We start from the raw sequence: 15,253 nt of genomic DNA on the forward strand, positions 1-15,253 counted from the left end.
AAGCAAAGGGGAAAGGGGGAAGGGGAAGGGGAAAGGGGAAGGGGGGGAAGGGAAAGGATGGGAAGGAAAGGGGAAGGGAAAGGGGAAGGGGGAAAGGTTGGTTTCCTGATCTGTTTCTGTCCCAAATAGCTAAAGTACACACAGTGAAAAATTCACACTGCTCTCTCTCCTGTTTGGGTAAGCATATATATTTTGCAAAAGAAATACTTATGAAAAGAGCATTTCTCCATTTGCAGAAGGGACAGCAGTACAACTGTAAATATCGAGAGCTGTGCATTTCCAGAGGTTACCGTGGGCAGGGGAGATACCATGGTACTAGCTTTTTTTTCCTTTTTGAGCACCACTATTCTTTAGTATTAGAAGCATAACCATCTGTAAGTTCTAAAGGTTACAAAGGAGGAATATAGGCCACACTCACACGGGAAACTCAGCTTCCACATCTAGTAGGTGTTTATGCCAGTTTGGGGATCTGGGACACAAGCAGTGGAGATTACTCACAGGGAAGAATGACAGCTCTAGAGCAACCCCTCCTTGCCTTAGAAGACTTAATCTCAATCTACAGCACAGAGCCCACGCAGGTGATTTAGATAAATGATGCACCAGTCTTCAGACATTCTGTGAAAAGTTAGCTCTTGTATTAAGGCTTATATCATGGTTAAACATAGAGATTTTATTGAACCAAGAATTCCAGTAGAACAGGTATAATATTGAAGTTGACATGTACATTAGCTTTGTGTTATTGATGTTGTGGCTTCTATTTCTTTGCACCTTGAATGTAATGTGAATATCAAATAGAAATTCAGCTGGCATCAACTTTCCCAAATTGATCACAAGTTAAAAATCTAAATCTTAATTTATTTTTCTAGGTTTTCTGTCTTTGTGAATAAGATAGGCTGTTCTTCAGAAAGATGTTACATAGAAAGGTGGATATACTAACAATCCTTTTAGAGAAAAGAAAGGCAACCTCATTTCACTCATGCTTCCCAAACATGGGTAGAAGCTCCTGTAATTCATAATAATCAAAATGTGATCAAAATACATCATGCTTCCCTTAAATTCTAGTTCTACTTCAAATAGAGGGGGTAACAGAGCTAAAATAAAACTTCTGTCCAAACTTTTGTGTACTTGGAGCAGACAGAAGGAAAAATTCAGTACTGTTGTACACAGGGATGGAAACAAAAATCCTGCCACAGCCAAACAAACAAAAGTACAGGATGTCAATTGTATCTCTAATTGTTAACTGCTAAAATAAGTTATCATAAGGCAACTAGGTACAAACATATATATATATATATATGCATGCATGTATAAAATTAGACTTATAACTATGTGAATTTCAGTACCTGTTTTTCCCTCTGTAGGTATGCTCCCCGTGGTGTAGTTGGATACAATGTGTGTATGACATTGTAAGGCCCTAAATTAGCTAGGAGTATTACTCATACTGAAGAAATTTGATTCCCTGATGTCACTGGTAATAAAGTAATAACAATACCTTTGCAAAAGATAAAATATAATACCTTTTCTGGTCCTAAGTCCATGTAATCTCACCTGCTGGTTATTTGCAAAAGCCCAGGAGTGAAAAGACAACCTGTTTAATAATTAATCTCCAGAAGTACTAAGCACCCCATTTATATGAATAAGGATGCATCTATAATATCAGAAGCATCTTCTCAAACACTAAGGCCATGTTTATTTAAAAATAATATTTTCTCCTTAAAGGCCAGAAGACCACACCTATGTTTGATACACATTCTACCCAAAATGTCAAGATATGCATGCTGCTCACAAGTGAGAAGCCCCTTAGTCCCCTGGGGTAAGCCAGCTTCACAGTTTCAGATTTCTTTGTCAAAGACATCTTCAAATGATACCAATTTAGTATAGGAGCACTTTCCTAGGGGCCTAGACACTTAGGATGTCTCATTCTGTCCAAGTAAACCCAGAATCATGACATTTGTACTGCATGTTGGAAACTGATATTAAACTCTTTAATGGAGTAAAAATCCAGCTACAATTACATTTTTCCTGATCTGTCTGTTTACCCTTCTGTTCTTACATTTAAAAAAAAAAAGATTAACATTTTATCCATGTCATTTACTTGTTGTTTCATAGACTATATTGTTTATATACAATCATTGTTCACATTAAATTATGTTTTACTAAAATCTACCTAAAAATCAAATATTGCATTTGAAAATAGTGTGTGCTGGACAGTGACACATACCTATAAATATTCTTCATTCTTCCTCCCTGCTTCTGGCCTGAGGTAAAAGGCTTGCTCATAAAATGGAATTTTATATTCTGAGGAAGCAGAATGTGTTCGCTTTTTGTATTAGAAAAGTTAAAATTCCTTTCTCATCGTAATCTGTAATCTGACATGCTTATAAATGCCCTGTCAAACTCTGCCTTGCACATTCCTAATCTTCTGTTGATAGTCATATTGACTTCCATTTACACTGCTTCACTCATGCCCATTCATACTGAATCAGGCTTTGTGCTTGGTTGATCACACTGAATGAAAACCATTCATTGCCTCTCAGACTTTTATATTCATAACCATTCCTATTTCTTTATTCATATTCTCTGCTTCACACATCCATTACCTCAAGGTATTTCAAGCCTGTGTAGCCTTAAAAATTTAAGACCTGATTTAGGAAAAAGAGCATCCATAAAACTGATATGCTTAAGAAAAATCCACTTTCTGGATTTTCTTCTTTCCTGAAAAGAAAAATGGGAAGTTTTAGCGAACTGGAAGAAGTGTGGAAAAATATTGAAGTGGAATATTTGTTATGGTGCTCACCAAGGGCAGTTGCTGATACCCTTGTAATGAATAGTTCACTCTCTGAGTATGTATTGACTGAGTTGGTCCACTCAAAGTATACTTCATTGCTCAGGGTGGCTGAGGACAGCAAAGACTGCCACCCAAGCCTTTGGAGATTTGCAATTGAGAAATTATTTTAAGTATGTCAAGACTATACAGTCTGATTGCTAGTCTTAAATTGGGGTGTGAGGGGGCACTTGTTTTAAACAGAGAGATCACTTCTGCTTCAAGGAGTGTTTTGACACCTATGGACCACGCGTAAGATGTGCTATAATATAGAGGAGCTGATATTTTTGGCACTATAGAGTTGATATAAAAATTCAGACAGATTCCCTCTCCCTCCCTGTCTTAATAGCACTTTCCTGACACTCTCTGGTATTTGTGAAGTACTCAGAGCTGAGTGGTACCGTGCATGACAAAAGGCTTCCAAACATGATACCATATTACTTTTCTATTCATTACTTGGTTTGCTATTTGCCAGATGTATACTTCAGTTACAATGCAAAAAGAATATACTGAATATATGTGCTATATTATGAATTTATAAACTTCAATGTGTTTGAGAAAAGATTTATATGTTTTTCAGCTTTGCATTTTCAGTAAAAGCATGCCACCACTTATTTATCTTGACTATATTATAACCCTCCATTTCTCTGTAATATATAACAACTACTTCATGCAGTTGATTTTCTTCTTTTATGTAGGTGGATTTTATCTCAAATGATCTGCTACCCATTATCAGGCTTGATATATAAAAATCTGATATAGTTCCTCAAAAGGCCACAAAATTATCCTTTTCTTTTTTTATGGAAATGACATAAAAATACTCTTCAACCTCAGATTTAATGTTCTGGTCTTTCTCTGTCATTTATTCTTTTTATTTCCTTACAGCCCATGTCCCAGTAGATATTTCTTGCCTGGATATATCTAAAATACAGCACAACAGACTAAAAAAAGGGGTGTGTTCTTATTAATGGAGGTAATTTGCAAGCACAGTAGGAATTTTCTCAAGTTTAAAGGGTAGACATTTTATGACTTTTCTGTGGTAGAAGCAAAGTATTCTTAGTCTTGTTGAGAAGACACAACAAAACAAAACAAAATAAAACAAAACACAGCCCTGCTTTGTTTTTCCATTCAAGGTAAAGAATGTACTCACCGTGTTGGAAAATTCTTCCTTTCATGGGGCGCCAAGACCGGCAGAAGGAAATGTCTACCAGGAAAGGAGTATCCAAGTGATGTCCCAGCATCTGGTCTAGTGGGTCCCACCAACTCTGTGGTCAACCTGAATTAGGAGAAAGTGCTAGATCAATTTTATCATCTACTGGAGGAGGCATCTGCCACGTGGACTTTCTAAACCAGACAGGTTAATACTGCTCCCATAAATCACAGTAGGTGATTAAACACTGCTGTTTAATCTATGCCAAATCCACCACATGGTGGTGGGCCTTGTTGGTCACATACTTTTTGCTATTATGTAAGAAGATCAAAATAACCCTGAATTGTGCCATATCAAATAGCCATCATTAGAAGGATGGCCGTAGTGAAATAAAGCATCGTTTTGCACATGATAATTTTTAAATGCCTTTTAAAGCCTCTTAAAAGTAAAACACCAGCTGTCAAGAATTGTAGTTAGGCAGTGGAGAGTCAGCAGGTGTTTCAGGGGAAAAGCAGGATACAGTCCCGGGGTGGCACAGAAAACCCCATGGGGCAGAGAGGGGAACAAGCATACATATACATACACACAAATATATATACACATGTGTTGCCAGATCCCTAGTTTGCGTAAATCACAATGGCTTAATCTGTGCCCTGACAATGTAAAAAAATCTGAAGATCTCAACTGTATCATTCTGTATCATACACCCATTCTTCATGGACTTGGAGTAACAGCAGTTTCATAGTCCCACAAAGCCCTTTGCTTGCTTAGAAGCTGAAAAGGGTTTGGGCTTTAGTTTGGCTGGGGAAGAAGGGGAGGGGATGTTGTTTGACTGAGGATTTTTTCTTCCCCTAAAGTAAAGGGCACAAACATGAAACTGTCTATTACACGCTTCATAGCCTGCATGGTTCAAAATTTTTTAACCAAGTGTGTAGCTGGTGCACTTTAACCAAGTGTCAAACAATTTCAGTGGCTCCCAGGAGATAGCCATTCATACCACAGAAGCTGGTATGAATAATGTTTGTAAATTTGAGTAATAGTGCTTCCTGAAAAACAATGTCTTTTTCAGTATATGTCTTTTTATTACCTGCAGCTCTTTCATCAGCCAACATCTGCTCTTTGATTCAAGCTCTTTCCTTTTTCCCCATGCTAATAGCTGTTAACACTGAACCTGCCTGTTACAGTTCAGGCTGTAAACAGCATGGAAATATTCAGCGTTGCTGGTGTCAAGAGCCTTTAATGCAGTCCCAGACTTTAAAGGGTACCTTCAAATAGATAGGAGATCCGCCTTCTGTCATGTTTCAGCTTGACATTCCTGAGGCAGCACAAATAACCTGCTCGGTACAGTGTAAAAATCATTGAAGTAACAGACGAAAAGTTTGTTTTCTGTAGTTCTGCTTAGTAAAAATAAAATATATATTCATGATAAATAGCAACGTGCCTTCACATAGGTATTTCTCTTCAATCATTAAGGCTGAGCTTCCTATTCGAATCATTGCTCATATAGTCTTCCTCCTGAAAGGAAGACAGGGAAAAAGAAGAATCCTTTTAAGATGTATCACCAGTCTAAATCCATCAATCCAAACGTGTCTGTGGTATTTTGCAGGCCATTGATTCAGCAGTTGCACACACTTTTTTTTAATACTCCCCCACTGCATGCTCCGTGCCACCTCTTTTTTCGCAAAGTGTAGTCCTGCACCCATCCAAGTGGGCCAGATTATTCACAGTAATGGAGGTTAGTCACTGTCACCCACACTACCCAGCCTCTGGATATCAACAGTGACACTTGTGGGGATGGTATGGCATTCAGAGAGATGTTTTTGAAGTCATACTTAGTCAGGTCAGGCTCTTGATGCAGTCTTAAGACAGTGCCTTCTTATTGCTCGAGTTCGGCTCCTCATGCATGCGATGCCTGAGATCGTCTTAAGACAGCGCTATTCTCATTGCTCGAGTTCGGCTCCTCATGCATGCGATGCCTGAGACCAGAGGTGCTAAAAATTAAATCAGCCATGTCTAAGTGAGGCATTCTGGATATCTGCCTGCCTGCAGAACATGAGGATTTCTCTGTATCTTTGGGTCTGTGAATTTGAATTATATCTAAGCCATAGTAACTTCATTAATTTAAATCAGAGGCTCACCTTGGATAAATTCATGCAAACAAATTCAGCAACGTGTGATTGTTTATCACCTGCAGAGGTTTACTCAATAGACTAGACTTAGATCTACTCATTCATTCATCATTCAGTAATATAGGCTTTAAAGGGCAACATGAACAAGGTCTGTTTGCCAAGAAAAGACATATTAGTGTACATCTTAGAGTACAACATACTGAGCTGAAAATTGCACTACCCCTACTTTTAATTGACAGGTGGAAAGCCATTTCTCTCTCTGTTCTGCATTGCATTGGCCCGATGGGTCACAATAATCCAGCCACCGTGGAGCAAATGATGCAGCACTGCCAGAGTCTGCATCCCAGGTGAAGAAATCAGTACCTACAGTCACTCCCTGCAGCACAGGCTTTGATAAATGCCGTCATAGTTGTGCAGATGGAATGGCAGGGAGCTGTTTCATTGTGTTTGTTATCTACGAGGCTGTCAGTGACTCAGTATCACAGCCAGCCTGTCGGACAAACTGGTGGGGTTTGCTGAAATGAGGTAACATAGTCCAAACGGGATGCTAAGCAGCACACACACACACCAATGGCTCCCCGCTGAATGCAAGGCCTATTTGTGAACATGCAGGACGTTCTGGTAAGTCTTCAGATATCTTTATTCTGGTATAACTTGCTCAAACATTTAGGATCAACTGGCTTTTCTGTCGAAGTGGACACTTTTCAGTTCTCAACTGACAGGGAGGGGATGAGGTGTTGAATTTCTTGTGACAGAAATGCAAGTCCAATAGTGTCGATGATCCAGTTAATAGAATGCTCCACATTCTCTAAGTATGGTCAACATCATAGTTTCCAAGCAAATATTCATTACTATTAATTAATGTATCCTCATCTCAACTCCTCTGAACTACAAAAGTTTGATCCCTACCTCACACAATTTGCTCTAAATATTTTTCAAGCCATAAAGTTGCATTCTTTCTTAATTAAGTCCAAAAGATTCCTTCTTTCTCCTGCTCCAGGTTCCACTATTCTTTGATGCCTTATTATTCTACTTGCCATCTTTATTTTGTTTGCATTTTATCTATTATTCCTCTCATTAATCTGATAGTTGGGGATACTGTATTCTATTGGAAAGGAATGAATATATAAATGCATGTTTTATTTCTTCATTTATCAGATGTTACATACCATATTGATATTATATTTGTAGTACTTTAGACCCTATTTCTAAATTAATTAGGCATTACACTGGCAGGTCATCCAAAATAAATTCCATTTTGCGCATCTTAGTCAAAAAATCTTTGACTGCTGAAGATTATGTTCCATGAGCATCCAACACATTCATTCACAGAATACCTGACTGTGGAATCCTAACGTGACATTAATGAAGTTGCTATTTCTACACAGGTACAAACAGGCTGCAGTTTATACACAGACATAAATATACACACATGTATTTATGATATTAACAAAAGGTGTGTATATATGTGTATATCTATATGAAAAATCTCTTCGTACCTATACATGTTTTACAATGTATTTTATACCTAGTTTTAAGTATGTTATGTATTATGTACACCACACACACCTTATGCAAATATATATACTTACGTGTATTCATACATATGAGTATCACTTTTCTATCACTGCTAATTAGGATTGATAGTGATAATGTTGATAGACCCTTAACAAATAAAACATGACAGGCATTGCCGATTTGGGCAATTATACTACACCTCAGGTGGTGTTAGCTGGAACTAAGCCAAATGACTATAATCACACAAGAACTCCAATAATCTCTCTGCAATGGTTTGAGTGCCTTGTTGTTACTTTGAAATGTTATATGATACATAAAAATAAGGAAGAGAAATGGTTCTGTTCAAACTTATGGTCAAAGGAATGTCAAACAGTCAAAAAGATTCAAATGTGTTGTGATCTGGAAGTTTTTCATTTAATTACAGCAGCATTAATAAATGTCACTTTAGTTTATACCTTTTTCAGCATGAGCTGTGCAAAACAATAGATTGTCTAAAAAGCAGATGATTGTTTCTTCTCAGGCAAAAGTAAATTCAGACAAGATTTGGAAGAGCCCTTTTGTCAGATCAAAACATCTATAATGTCATCAGTGATCAGGTACACTTTCTATACAATTATTTTTTTAACATGATGCTTCTGGGCCAAGTGTTTGCACGCTCCTTTGGACGGCCACTGCTTTTAAAAAATTCTTTAAAGTGGCTTTGCAAAATATATGACTGCCCAAGACAATTTTGGTATGGGGTTACATTTTTTATAATTTTTTTAATCATCCTGGGAAAAGCAAAAGTTCATGTGTTATACAGACCCAGTTGCCCAAAAGGAAACATAAAGCAGCGTCTAGGCAGAATGGGGATGGCTGCAACCTGACCTAGAGATTAAACCTCAAAACCCCTCACAAATTCCGTTAGTCCTCACTTCCACAGGTACTTGATGATCTTGTGCATGCCCAGAAAGGCACCAGTATGGCAAGGCTGTGTAAGAAAGACTCAATCCTACCTTTAAGCTGAAGAAATCCAGGGAGGTCTACCATCCCTCCTGATGCTGACCTTCCATCCTGTGAGGAGTACATTCAGGCGTCACGCTCAACTCCTAAACCGGAATTTCCTCTCTCAAAACATCATTTCTCGACGTACGTTAAACCTCCTCATGGTCCTGTCGTTCCTGGTCATGGGTGACAGATCACTGCACTTTCTTAGGGAAACAGCTGTATTCTAAAATCCATCTGTAATCCTGTGTATAAAACACTCTGATGAAACAGCGGATTAGAACTAGACCAACAAAGATATCAATCAAAATAGTTATTAAGTGCCAATTACTTTGTTTGGTAATTAACTAATACCTAATGAATTTCCTCATAGCTGTTTCCTTTAAAGCCAATTAAATGCTTGAACAGACCTTCCATGTTTAATAAACTAATAAGAATGATCCATTTACAGTGTATGCATTTTTGAATAATTACCAAGCAGCTGTTCTTATCTCCAGTATTTTTATTAAACCTCAGCAATCAGTTTTAACAATAATTCGGTATTTAAAATGCATGATCTTGAAAACTTCGTTATATTAATTTGTGTTGCTTTTGAATAATTTTATTTTGGTACACACTGTTTGTGATTTGTCAACGCACATAGAATTTAATTTTAGTTGCTGGTAATGAGTTAACTAGAATTTGAAATTCCATTGTCCTGCAATATAATTATTTTCTTATCTGTAAAATATTACCTTTTGGTTTCAGACACATACACTACAAAAATGGCGTTGATTCTGCACAAGGCACATCCAGCTTAGTAATATTTTCCAGCAGTGCTCATGAGCAGAAGCCTAGATAGAAACTATGTTCCAGGTGCACATCCAGTTTCTACAACAGCCCATGTGAGATATGGATCCGTACAATCCCATACCACCCCTTCTTTGGTACTCAGCTGCCCCCCTGCTCTGTCTTATGGATCTTGGTTCTTGCTTGAGAAAGGATGAATGCCCCATCCCTGCAGGTGTTCAAGGCCAGGTGCTCGCTCTTACGGATCTTGGTTCTTGCTTCAGAAAGGATGAACACCCCATCCCTGCAGGTGTTCAAGGCCAGGTTGGATGGAGCAACCTGATCTAGTGGAAGGTGTCTCTGCCCATGGCAGGGGGATCAGAACTAGATGATCTTTCAGGTCCCTTCCAAGTCTAACCATTCCATGATTCTACGATTCTATGACAGTGTCCCTTTGATCGTGGTCCTCTTTCTTCTTGCCACACCTGACTCAGCAGATCTCTGCCCTTTTCTCCTGCAGCCTTTGCCCTCCCAGGCTGAACACACTAAGCCTACCCAGCCATTCAAAGCAGCACTTTGCAGTGTGCATGTCACACCCTCCAAAATGCACAGCAGTGCCCCATGTATACCTGTTTCCTTGTTTGTGAGAGGACGATTGTACTTACCCACCTTTTCCAAGGTGTTTCAGGTTCTCCTGAAACACTTTTTGATATGCATGAAAGAATACTAATTTGATCCACTTACGCTTTCAAATGCAAAATTATTATTATTAACGCCAAAAAAGAAAACAATGAAGCTTAATTTATTTCTACTTCTCTGGATCGTGTAATTAGTATGGTAATAAGAAAAAAATAAATATATTCATAGAATAGATGCAAAATGTTGTACTTGTTTTAGTATAAACTAGTATTTTAAAAAGTTAGTTTGGCAAATGACCAGGTGTGCAAAGCATGAAAATGCCTACAAAATAATAATATGTGTTAGAGCAGATACAGGATCATAACATCAATACTAGAGAATGCACGTTTAGTATTTTCAGAATAAAAACTCTATATTCACTAAAACTAAAAAACAAATATACAAGATGTTCTAATTTTTATATTTCCTGAAGGCAAAAGACAGTTTTCTCTGGATACAGTGAGGAAGACTCTCAAATAAATAAATAAGAGGAAATTAAGTCAGAAAAAGGTCAGCTCAGGTTCCTATCTTATTAAAATCAAATGAATTTGGATAATGTGTTTTTCTTCTTGCTAGACGATCAGTGCTGTGCAGTCTGTGATTTGTCCTCTGAAAGAAGGATCACCAACAGGAGCCCGTTAGGTCACTGCCAATCTGTTGGCAGAGAGGTTCAGTGCTGGGAACTAACCTGAGGTGACACGAGAACAGCTGTGGGTCCTAACAAGTGGCTGGCATGCACAGGCTGTCTCAAACACAGGCAGCAACACAGCCTTTGTGGATTTCTAATGGGATGGTGTTTTAATCCTCGTGTATAGACACGCAAGATAACAAATAGCAGCACACACTGGAAAGCGCTTGCTGAGACGCAGAATAAAGCGATGACTGACAGAAGCTAGAGCTATAAAATAATTCAAGTTATCATTATTTCTCTTCTTTTTCCCTAAGTGAACTACGTAATGATGCAGAAAGACTAATTAAGTGAACTCGCTGTCTACGGGAATTTTTGGATACTGCAGATGCCAAAGTTTGTCCCTCATTACACAATTTAGGATTTCAAGGATATGTCTTATATTATAGAAACTATTCAGTCCTTGTTAGCCTAGCAAACCTACCATTCTTAAAAATGTATTCTGACCTTGGCAGTCAATTGTTCTTATGATTTAAACAAACAAGGCTCTTTAGTATAATTGCCAGGTTTTAAATACACTTTTAGTACAGCAAGGACAGACCAGGTATGGCCTGATTTCTACTGAAAAGAATTCATTTTGCAAACTAAATTACCCCAAATTTTTCTCCTTCCAGTTTTCCAAGTCTAACTCCCATTCCTTCAAACAATCTTAATGTCACAGATTCACAGAATTGTAGGGGTTGGAAGCAACCTCCAGAGATCACCTAGTCCAAGCAGGTTCACCTAGAGCAGGCTGGACAGGAACAGGTTTTGAGTATCTCCAGGGAAGAAGTAGCAATGGATGAGCATGAAACTCGTGGACTGACTAGACTTTCTGCTAGGGTGGTTGCCTCCTCAGAGACGTGAAACCTTATTGAAGAGGGATCCCTGGGTGTCAACGTAAATACATTCTTTATTAGTAAGTTTTGGTTCTGCAGGAGTAAAGACAAAAGGAATCAAAATGTCAGGTGTCCCATTCTTCATTTCTTTTCTCTTTCAGACAGACAAGTGGCACACTTCAGACAGAAGGGCACACTTCTGCCTCCCTTTGATCATCCCAAGGCACGCGGATAGAGTTTTTTTCTATCCATGTGGAACAACTCAAAGAAAACTAGGTAGAAAGAAGAATGGTTCTTGATTTTGTGGTGCTTTAAAACTGGGAAAACAGGTCCTTATTTGGAATATATTATCACTTCATAATAAATGAAGAATGAAACATCTATGCAGGCAGTTTTCCATCAAATCTAGAGTATAATACATTCCAATTATATATATATTAGTATAAAGATTGATGAAGTAAAAGAGATTAATAATTTTCTTGTAATTTGTTTATGCTTTCCTTTATTGTTTCCTAAGATCCTTCTATAATTTATGTCTCAAATTTCAGGAAAAGTGGGGAGCATCCAAAATGGGTATTTATTCTTTGTACAAATTATTCCCACTACTGGTTTTGGTATTTCATAGGAAATTAGTATAAATCCATTAGAAAGCACATTGAATCCTGCAGTGGATGGAGGTCTAACAAATCCAATTCTCAACTTACTACTTTGGGGAAGCCTTACTTTAAAAGTTAATAAACCGGTAATGTCAACAGCAGTGAACAGAAGGCTGACTACAATAGGAGCCCTGGGTTTCATACACGCTTTTTCTAATCAAAAGGAGCCAATTATTTTTCGAGTTGTGCAAAATGTTATCTAATTGGCTGCCTAAAAGTTGTATAGACTGAGAGAAATGTAAAATTAGTCAAAATCCTGTTTCAAAAAATATACCAAGAATGTAATACATTGTTATTTTACCCAAGTGATGAAGCTCAAATCCTTTTTAGAGCCCACAGTAAGGAGTAAGGGAGAGGAAAAGACACTTGCAGTTATTATACAGAGAAACACACAAATTGATTCTTTTCTTGGCTTCTGTAGCCAGTTGGCTAAACTGGGAAGGAAACGTATGCTGTCATGCACCCCACGGTTCCTCATCTCCTAGTCATCCAGCCCGAGGACCCGTCCAGACAGGCCCAGGCATCACAGTTCCTTCCATGCCAGGCATAACAAAGAACGGGTTTAAGCACAGAACTTGCCTCAGGTTGGAGTTAAGATCCAACAGTGAAGCACCCTTGGAGCTGTAAACTCTGAGGAGAGTGTTTCAGTCCTCCAATTTAGACTTTAATCTCCACAGTCACTCAGGACCAGTGCCAAAAATCATCAGTGCTTCTTGCCTGGCATTAGTCGTACTCATAGGCTTTCATTTCAGGAGGCCAATGGAGACTACTCATGATTTTGTTTGGGTTTTTCACACACACATACACAAAATGTAAATGTTTTAATCTATGCTTTTACCAGCAAGCAGACTAAAGAAGCCACTCCATTATGATGTGGTCTTTCTTTACTCCTCTTCCCTAGCATTTTTATTGGCAAAATAATAAATAACAAAACACAGAACAATGTCAGCTTTGCTTAAAAATGTGGTTTAAGAAGCAAAACTTCAACTTAGATCAATATGAGGGTTGTGTGTGCCCCACGAGCATTAGTTATTGCAGGAAGATTAAAGTAAGTGCACTGTAATGAAAGAATTTGCAAACATCAACAATTTGTGTAACAACAGAAGGCATAATTTTTTACAAAGTTACTTGCCATTCTTAAAACCACCTGTCTTTTTTAGCCTTTTAAATTGCAAAGATTTTTCCCCTTCATTAAAAATAATCATCATCCATGAAAGGACGTCCATAACGATTGCAGTAAAATTCATCATCCTAAGAAACAACAGGTGGAAAGCAGAGTTGTGCTGTAAGAAAAACGGGGTTTGGCCTTTGCACCATTTAATATCTTTGTTTGTTATGTTCTCTAGTATATGTTCAACCTGAATGTTTTATGATTGCACAGGAGATTTTACAGCACAGAACTTCTGCTGAGCCTTGCAGAGTACTGAGATGGAATGAGTTTCATTTAAGAATATAGAATATGAGACACAGTGAAAAATAAATCATTCTCACCTTATTTAATCTTTTTCTTCTGCGTCTACTCTATTCAATTCAGTTTTTTCTCTTCTGTATCACAGGTCTGTTTCTCTGAGTAGCAGTGTAAGCCTGTATGAAGTTGGGTATTCTCATTTTTGTGAAAGAGAGCTTCTTGCTCACTAGAATCAAGTGCCCTCTTAATTTCCATTGTACCATTGTGCCAAAGCACGGCTTTGGTTTGTCATCTGTCTTCCGTTGGTGCAGTAAGCACTCTTTTTGCCTGACATTTCCTTTGAGCCATTTTAAGCTTTTACTAAATGAGTTACTACAAAACAATGAGGTTTCCACAGTTCTAGCTGTGCGGTGTGTTCTAGAGATGTGTGCATGCAGTGATTTGGTAACAGGATTGTTTTCCTACACCACTCGGACTAAAAAAAAAGAGTTCAGCTTTCAAATTATGCCTGTAAACAGGCTACCTAATGATAAGCTTACCAAAGAGGTGAAGCAGGTGGGAAAGAAAAATAGTTCCCCTCATGCAGTGAAAATGGAAACACCCCACACCATCACTCCCAGTACCCCATAGGATCAGACAGTCCTGTGTCTAATGAAAAGGTGGGGCAGGTGTCTAGGCTGCTTCCTTCTTTGTTACTTTCCAATTGCTTAGGGTTTTTTCATTTTTCAGGAGAGGAATTCCACTTTTTTCAGCGTGTAAGAAAAGAAATGAAACTCACTGAACCTGCAGAGTGCAAGGCGTAGTTTCTGTGGCAACAATCCCCTTTTGACAGCTCTCAGGACTCGCCTTCGCGTCCCGTGACTTACTGTTTCAGCAGCGCAGGTAGCAGAGGTGAGAGCAGCAAGGTGCACAAAGATCACTCATCCTATAAAGTGCAGAAATACAAGTTAATTTATGCAAAAAAAGGGAAAAATTAAAGATTAAAATAACATTCAGCTGATAATATTCTTGAGTCATTCCATAAAGGACTGCTAAACGGGTGAACAGACTACAACACATGCTGCTCAAATAACCATTTTGCTGTTTGGAAGCATTATGTTTACATTTTCTTAAATCAAAAATAATGACAGACAGACTCAATTTTCTGCTTTACCCTCTTTTAGTAATGCTTTCACTCTGTACCTAGGCCAAGCACCTGCACACCTGCACTGTCATTGTTTTCTTTAATCTTACAAGGCCATATACCAGAATTACACATACTGTCTGATCAGAAATACGTAAAGCCTGTGCCTGAGACAGCCTGTGCATGCCAGCCACTTGTTAGGACCCACAGCTGTTCTCGTGTCACCTCAGGTTAGTTCCCAGCACTGAACCTCTCTGCCAACAGATTGGCAGTGACCTAACGGGCTCCTGTTGGTGATCCTTCTTTCAGAGGACAAATTGCTGGTTGCAATGCTGCTGCTGCTTTTCTTGAAGGGTGAAGGGGGGGAGACACAGATATTATCAAATTTAGTTTGATAAATCCAGAAATCTAAGCTGAACTTAATTTCCTCTAAATTGTTTAGAATTGCTTCAGGTACCTTCTAGAGCAAATAAAAATAGATATTTACTTACATATTTACAGGTGGTAAA

General features: G+C 38.3%; 1 long non-coding RNA gene across 1 annotated transcript in view; it reads right to left on the reverse strand.

Annotated features, from left to right (window-relative positions):
- LOC106892535 overlaps positions 1 to 15,253 on the reverse strand; it is a 72,290-nt gene that overhangs the window by 23,349 nt on the left and 33,688 nt on the right. Inside the window, exons 6-9 of the long non-coding RNA XR_001412871.1 lie at positions 14,400 to 14,546; positions 8,617 to 8,850; positions 5,240 to 5,489; positions 3,975 to 4,100 (exon numbers count right to left, since the gene is read on the reverse strand). This is a non-coding gene — a long non-coding RNA (uncharacterized LOC106892535). The remainder of the gene's footprint in view (positions 1 to 3,974; positions 4,101 to 5,239; positions 5,490 to 8,616; positions 8,851 to 14,399; positions 14,547 to 15,253) is intronic.

Source organism: Calidris pugnax, unplaced genomic scaffold, assembly GCF_001431845.1.
Source record: "Calidris pugnax isolate Ruff unplaced genomic scaffold, ASM143184v1 scaffold42, whole genome shotgun sequence".
NCBI lineage: Eukaryota > Metazoa > Chordata > Aves > Charadriiformes > Scolopacidae > Calidris > Calidris pugnax.